The sequence below is a fragment of the Scyliorhinus torazame genome, chromosome 18 (genome assembly GCF_047496885.1).
Source record: "Scyliorhinus torazame isolate Kashiwa2021f chromosome 18, sScyTor2.1, whole genome shotgun sequence".
Taxonomy (NCBI): domain Eukaryota; kingdom Metazoa; phylum Chordata; class Chondrichthyes; order Carcharhiniformes; family Scyliorhinidae; genus Scyliorhinus; species Scyliorhinus torazame.
This window is the reverse complement of record NC_092724.1, coordinates 89,882,102-89,890,159: the sequence shown is the minus strand read 5'-3', so window position 1 is coordinate 89,890,159 and position 8,058 is coordinate 89,882,102. Positions and strand designations below refer to the sequence as shown.

The window sequence follows — 8,058 nt, the reverse complement described above, 5'->3', positions numbered from 1 at the left end:
AAAGTAAAAGACAGAATCACATTCCAGCTCCACCCACACATTGACATCACTGCAGCCATTTGATAAAAGACACTTTTCTCAAAGGGACTCTCACATGAAATAGTGAGTAGCATTGTTTAAGGGTTAATTGTCAGTTTGTTTGTGTAATGTTAAAGATATTTTAATACTGTGTTAGTAATAAAGTTTGTTTTAATAAACCATATCCCTATTTCTTTGTGAAATCACTTCTGGAGCTATCCTTTCTTCACAGTCTTACAAAATTAAAATAAAATATTGGGGTTTATGTCCAGTAAAAGTAAAGCAAAATACTGCTGATGCTGGAAATCCAAAATTAAAACACAAAATGCTGGAAAAAGTCAGCATGTCTGCCAGCATCGTGAAGAGAGAAACAGAGATGACATTTTGAGTCTAATATAGCTTTTCTTTGGAACTGTTTTCTGAATACGCCACCATCAGCTTGCTGGGGGTCACTGCCGGGGCCACAGCCAGGAGGCAATGCCCGGAGGCACTGCCAGGGTACATTCGAGGCAAGACATTCTCTCCCCAGGGGCTGTACTTACTTATGCACCAGGTCTCTTCGCCAGTCCTCCTTTGTCCAGAGTTGTTGTAAAATCCCACCGATGTGATGGACGATACAATGAGGAGGCCCACCAGTGACATTTAAATGTGTACTCTCGGGGTTCCCGAACATTTATGGTGGGAAACCGATTGTGCTATTGGCGGCGGGGGGTGGGTGTGGGTGGGGGGGTGGGGAAAACAATCTCAATGGGAAACCCCATTGGCGCAAATGCCGTTTTGGGATTCCCGTTGGATTCTCGCTGCCCGCTGAAAATGGGAGTGGAAAATACCCCTAATGGTGTTGAGTGTTTTGTCGTCGAGCTTGCTGACAATACAAGGATAGGTAGAAAAGCAAGTTTTAAAGAGGATGAAAAGAGTCTGCAAAGGTAGAGAGGGAGGTTAAACGAGTGTGCAAAGAAATTGGCAGATGGAGTATAAAGTGGCAAAATGTGAACTTGTCCACCTTATTGATGAACGTATTGAAATACGATCAGAGTCTCAGGAGGCTGAACAGATAAGTGTTGTTGCCCCTCACGGAAACCTAGGACTAGAGGTGATTATTTATGATGGAGATGAGGAAGAATTTAATCTTTCAAAGGATCTTAAATCTTCGGCATTCACTTATCCAAGCGGGCAGTGGCGGCTGATTCATTGAGTATATTCAAGGCTGAGATGGTGAGATTCTTGATCTATTGGGGAGTTGAGGGATATGGGGTAGGGGCGGGAAAGTGGAGTTGAGGCCAAGTTCAGGTCAGCCATTATCCTGTTGAATGGCGGAGGAGACTCGTGGAGCTAAATAGTCCATTCCTGCTCCTATTTCTTCTACTCTGAGATTCTCATTGGCTCTGCATCCATTACCCTTTCAGACAGAACATTCTCGATCATAACAACTTGTTCCACAAAAAAGAAGTATCTTCTTTTGCCAATGGCCTTATGTCTAAGTCTTTGGTTGCCAGGCCTGCTGGGAACATTTTATTCCTCTGTCTTCTCTCGCTGAGGCAGTCACACCTGTCAGAGTAAGTAGTTTAAATCCTGCCAGTGGCCAGGGACAGCAGGGTGTGACTGCAAGTCAGGCAGGTAAAGGGAACCAGCAGTCAGGAACTCAGGAGCCTCAGCCCTTGACTCTGTCCAACAGGTATGAGGCACTTGCTCCCTGTGTGGATGGCGAACAGGGTTGCAGGAAGGATGAGTCAGCTGACCAAGGCACCATGGTTCAGCAGGCCATTCAAGGGGAGGGAGTAAATAGGCAAGTTGTAGTTGTAGGGGATTCTATTATCAGGGGGATAGATAGTATCCTTTGTGAGCAGGATAAAGAGTCCCGCGTGGTATGTTGCCTGCCCGGTGCGGGACATCTCTGGCCGGCTTGAAAGGATACTGGAGAGGGAGGGGGAGGATCCAGTTGTTGTGGTCCACGTCGGTACCAACAACATAGGCAAGTCTAGGAAAGAGGACCTGTTTAGAGATTATAAAGAGCTAGGAGTCAAATTAAAAAACAGGTCCTCAAGGGTCATAATCTCCGGATTACTGCCCGAGCCACGTGCAAATTGGCATAGGGAGGCAAGAATAAGGGAAGTTAACACGTGGCTAAAAGAGTGGTGTGGGAATGAGGGGTTCCTTTTCATGGGACACTGGCATCAGTTTTGGGACGGGGGGACCTATCCCGTTGGGATGGTCTCCACCTGAACCGAGCTGGGACCAGTGTTCTGGCGAAAAGAGTAAATAGGGTGGTCAATAGGACTTTAAACTAAAGATTGGGGGGGGGAAGGGAAAGTCAGGGAACCAAGAGGTGAAGTAATCAGCGGGGCGCGTAGCTGCTTAGGAATACAAAAAAACACGAACAGACAAAACTCAAGAGTGGTTACGATTGTCCCCATCCCACAAAATATGACACAGTGTGTGGAAAGGCTCAGTAAACCAAGGTCCACCACACTAAGAAAACAAAAAGGGATGGTCAATAGAGAATTAAAGGTGCTATATTTAAATGCGTGCAGTGTACGGAACAAGGTAGATGAGCTTGTGGCCCAGATTGTGACTGGCAGGTATGATGTGGTAGGCATCACAGAGACATGGTTGCAGGGGGTTCAGGACTGGCATTTAAACATCCAGGGATTCACAACCTATCGAAAAGACAGAGAGGTAGGCAGAGGGGGCGGGGTTGCCTTGTTAATTAGGAATGAAATTAAATCAATAGCACTAAACGACATAGGGTCAGATGATGTGGAGTCTGTGTGGGTAGAGTTGAGGAACCACAAAGGCAAAAAAACCATAATGGGAGTTATGTACAGGCCTCCTAACAGTGGTCAGGACCGGGGGCACAAAATGCACCACAAAATAGAAAGTGCATGTCAGAAAGGCAAGGTCACAGTGATCATGGGGGACTTCAATATGCAGGTGGACTGGGTAAATAATGCTGCCAGTGGACCCAAGGAAAGGGAATTCATTGAATGCTTACAGGAGGGCTTTTTGGAACAGCTTGTGATGGAGCCCACGAGGGAACAGGCCATTCTGGACTTAGTGTTATGTAATGAGCCAGACTTGATTAAAGATCTTAAAGTAAGGGAGCACTTAGGAGGCAGTGATCATAATATGGTCGAATTCAATCTTCAATTTGAAAGAAAGAAGGTAGAATCAGATGGAAAGGTGTTACAGTTAAATAAAGGTAACTACAGGGGCATGAGGGAGGAACTGACGAAAATCAACTGGGAGCAGAGCCTAGTGGGAAAGACAGGAGTTTCTGGGAGTAATTGAGGACACAGTACAGAGGTTCATCCCAAATAAAAGAAAGGTTATCAGAGGGGGGATTAGGCAGCCATGGCTGACAAAGGAAGTTAGGGAATGCATCAAAGCAAAAGATAAAGCCGATAATGTGGCAAAGAGTAGTGGGAAGTCAGAAGATTGGGAAGACTAATAAAACAAACAGAGGATAACAAAGAGAGAAATAAGGAAAGAGAGGATCAAATTTGAAGGTAGGCTAGCCAGTAACATTAGGAATGATAGTAAAAGTTTCTTTAAATACATTAAAAACAAACGGGAGGCAAAAAGTTGACACTGGGCCGCTCCAAAATGACGCTGGTAATTTTGTGATGGGAGACAAGGAAATAGCTGAGGAACTGAATAAGTACTTTGCGTCAGTCTTCACAGTAGAAGACATGAGTAATATCCCAACAATTCAGGAGAGTCAGGGGGCAGAGTTGAATATGGTAGCCATCACAAAGGAGAAAGTGCTAGAGAAACTAAGAGGTATAAAAATTGATAAATCCCCGGGCCCAGATGGGCTACATCCTAGAGTTCTAAAGGAGATAGCTGAAGAAATAGTGGAGGCGTTAGTTATGATCTTTCAAAAGTCACTGGAGTCAGGGAAAGTCCCAGAGGATTGGAAAATTGCTGTTGTAACCCCCCTGTTCAAGAAGGGAACAAGGAAAAAGATGGAAAATTATAGGCCAATTAGCCTAACCTCGGTTGTTGGCAAGATTCTAGAATCCATTGTTAAGGATGAGATTTCTAAATTCTTGGAAGTGCAGGGTCGGATTAGGACAAGTCAGTATGGATTTAGTAAGGTGAGGTCGTGCCTGACACACCTGTTAGAGTTCTTTGAAGAGATAACAAATAGGTTAGGCCAAGGAGAGCCAATGGATGTTATCTATCTTGACTTCCAAAAGGCCTTTGATAAGGTGCCTCGCGGGAGACTGCTGAGTAAAATAAGGGCCCATGGTATTCGAGGCAAGGTACTAACATGGATTGATGATTGGCTGTCAGGCAGAAGGCAGAGAGTTGGGATAAAAGGTTCTTTTTCGGAATGGCAACCGGTGACGAGTGGTGTCCCGCAGGGTTCAGTGTTGGGGCCACAGCTGTTCTCTTTATATATTAACGATCTAGATGACGGGACTGGGGGCATTCTGGCTATGTTTGCCGATGATACAAAGAGGGGCAGGTAGTATGGAGGAGGTGGGGAGGCTGCAGAAAGATTTAGACAGTTTAGGAGAGTGGTCCAAGAAATGGCTGATGAAATTCAACGTGGGCAAGTGCGAGGTCTTGCACTTTGGAAAAAAGAATAGAGGCATGGACTATTTTCTAAACGGTGACAAAATTCATAATGCTGAAGTGCAAAGGGACTTGGGAGTCCTAGTCCAGGATTCTCTAAAGGTAAACTTGCAGGTTGAGTCTGTAATTAAGAAAGCAAATGCAATCTTGTCATTCATCTCAAGAGGCTTGGAATATAAAAGCAGGGATGTACTTCTGAAGCTTTATAAAGCATTAGTTAGGCCCCATTTAGAATACTGTGAGCAATTTTGGGCCCCACACCTCAGGAAGGACATACTGGCACTGGAGTGGGTCCAGCGGAGATTCACACGGATGATCCCAGGAATGGTAGGCCTAACATACGATGAACATCTGAGGATCCTGGGATTATATTCATTGGAGTTTAGGAGGTTAAGGGGAGATCTAATAGAAACTTACAAGATAATGAATGGCTTAGATAGGGTGGACGTAGGGAAGTTGTTTCCATTAGCAGGGGAGACTAGGACCCGGGGGCACAGCCTTAGAATAAAAGGGAGTCACTTTAGAACAGAGATGAGGAGAAATTTCTTCGGCCAGAGAGTGGTGGGTCTGTGGAATTCATTGCCACAGAGGGCGGTGGCGGCCGGGACGTTGAGTGTCTTTAAGACAGAAGTTGATAATTTCTTGATTTCTCAAGGAATTAAGGGCTATGGAGAGAGAGCGGGTAAATGGAGTTGAAATCAGCCGTGATTGAATGGTGGAGTGGACTCGATGGGCCGAATGGCCTTACTTCCACTCCTATGTCTTATGGTCTTATGGTCTTATGAATCCCTCATAATTTAGAATATCTCTTTAACTCTCCCTTTAACCTTCTCTGTGATGGGGAACATAAACCTTCTTTCTTCGATCACAGACCTCTCTCTATTGTTGTTGTGAGCTGGGAAACCTTCCCGCTAATTGAATCCAGTTGAGCGCTTTCATGTTTGACAGCAGTGTGCTTGTGAGAGTTAACTGATGCACAGGAAGCTACACTTCAATAACCAAAAAATAATTTAATTTTCCTTACGATAATACAAAGTTATTTGACACAATCTCTAACTATCACTCTGTTGAAAGGAATATTTGGGGCAGCACGGTGGTGCAGTGGTTAGCATTGCTGCCTCACGGCGCCGAGGTCCCAGGTTTGATTCTGGGTCACTGTCCGTGTGGAGTTTGCACGTTCTCCCCGTGTTTGCGTGGGTTTCGCCCCCCCCAACCCAAAAGATATATGCAGGGTAGGAGGATTGGTCACACTAAATTGCCCATTAATTGGGAAAAAGAATTGGGTACTCTAAATTTATTTAAAAATAGGAATATTTAAAGGAATGTTCCAGCCTGAGATACAGGAACAAAGATACCCTAATTTGATTTTAAAATCATATCCTTTTTTTGTGTGCTTTTCTCAAAAAATAATTTTTTCAATAGGTGTAAGAATTTCACTCCCTGGGCGAAATTCTCCCCCAACGGCGCGATGTCCGCCGACTGGCGGCAAAAACGGCGCCAATCAGACGGGCATCGCGCCGGCCCAAAGGTGCGGAATGCTCCGCATCTTTGGTGGCCGAGCCCCAACATTGAGGGGCTAGGCCCGCGCCGGAGGGATTTCCGCCCCGCCAGCTGGCGGAAATGGCGTTTGTTGCCCCGCCAACTGGCGGAAATAGCGTTTGTTGCCCCGCCAGCTGGCGCGGAAATGCAGCGCATGCGCGGGAGCGTCAGCGGCCGCCGACAGTTTCCCGCGCATGCGCAGTGGGGAGAGTCTCTTCCGCCTCCGCCATGGTGGAGGCCGTGGCGGAGGCGGAAGGGAAAGAGTGCCCCCACGGAACAGGCCCGCCCGCGGATCGGTGGGCCCCGATCGCGGGCCAGGCCACAGTGGGGGTACCCCCCAGGGTCAGATCGCCCCGCGCCCCCCCCCAGGACGCCGGAGCCCGCCCACGCCGCCTGGTCCCGCCGGTAAATACCAGCTTTGATTTACGCCGGCGGGGCAGGCAATTTCTGGGCGGGACTTGAACGCTTTCAATTTCTGAGCGGGGGTTCCCGCCAACCGGCGCGGCCCGATTCCCGCCCCCGCTCAATCTCTGGTACCGGAGACTTCGGCGGGGGCGGGGGCGGGGGCGGGATTCACACCGACCAACGGCCATTCTCCGACCCGGCGGGGGGTCGGAGAATGACGCCCCCTGTTCCTGGCCTGCAATGAGAGCTGTAATTCTTCATTTCAATTGCAAAGATGCTGCTGGTCTCTGACCTGCTGACAGACACTCCTGCTGCTGCGCAATGGTCTGTGTAGAATGCATAGTTACAGTCATTTGGAGCGAATCCCTACCTGTACTATTATTAAATGCATGGGGTTACTGCCTGTATTCAACTGGCATAAAGGCAAACAATCGTGTTACGTGCTCCTTACAGGAAAGAAGAATGTGGAGAGGTTGTAGAAATTAAATGATGCTGTTTTAACGTGGGTGCAGGAAACAAAGAGCTGGGGGCCGTACAGACGTGAGTTTTTCAAAACGGCAGGAGAAGTCGGGAAGGCTGTGAAAAAACCCACACACAGGATTCATGTGTTATGAAATGAATAAAATGAAATGAAAATCTTAGGCTTCTTAGGCCCTCTTAGGCTTCAAATGAAGTTACTGTGAAAAGCCCCTAGTCGCCACATTCCGGCGCCTGTTCGGGGAGGCTGGTACGGGAATTGAACCGTGCTGCTGGCCTGCCTTGGTCTGCTTCCAAAGCCAGCGATTTAGCCCTGTGCTAAACAACCCCTAAATGAAATAAAATGAAAATCGCTTATTGTCACGAGTAAGCTACTGTGGAAGTTACTGTGAAAAACCCCTAGTCGCCACATTCCAGCGCCTGTTCAGGGAGGCAGGTACGGGAATTGAACTGCTGGCCTGCCTTGGTCTGCTTTAAAAGCCAGTGATTTAGCCCAGTGTGCTAAACCAGCCCCTGCAGCTAAACCAGCCCCTGCATGTGGTTACTTCATTAGCCAGTACAGGGATCGAACCCGCGACCTTGGCGTTATTAGCACCACGCTCTAACCATCTGAGCTAACCGTCCATGGGCCAGGGTTTAGAGAACCTCAAAGTGTATCATGGAGTTCACCTGACCCACAACTTTTAATAGATTGTGGTATGGGGAGCACACTCTACAGGTGTGGTACAGCAGAAATGGAAAAGTATTTTTAAAGCAAATCAATGTTTATTATATGAACTCAAGTTAACCTTTTTAAAACATACAGTGAACATCTTAGCAACCATTAATTCAAATACAACCCCCAAAGAATACAACACTAATTAATCCTTAATAACTTCCCAAACAACATCCAGAAGACAAAAGCAACACCTTTTAACAGAAGCACATCAGGTTTACATTCACTACTGAAAACATTTATAATTCTGAATTCACCAAATGATCAAGAGATAGCCTTTTCATGGCAGAGAGATCAACAGTACACCTGCTTTGTCTGGCTTC

General features: G+C 46.8%; 1 non-coding gene across 1 annotated transcript; it reads right to left on the bottom strand.

Annotated features, from left to right (window-relative positions):
- Window positions 1–7,570: 7,570 nt before the first annotated feature.
- trnai-aau (transfer RNA isoleucine (anticodon AAU)) lies at window positions 7,571–7,644 on the bottom strand. The gene has a single exon. It is a non-coding gene; the product is annotated as a tRNA-Ile (tRNA).
- Window positions 7,645–8,058: the final 414 nt, after the last annotated feature.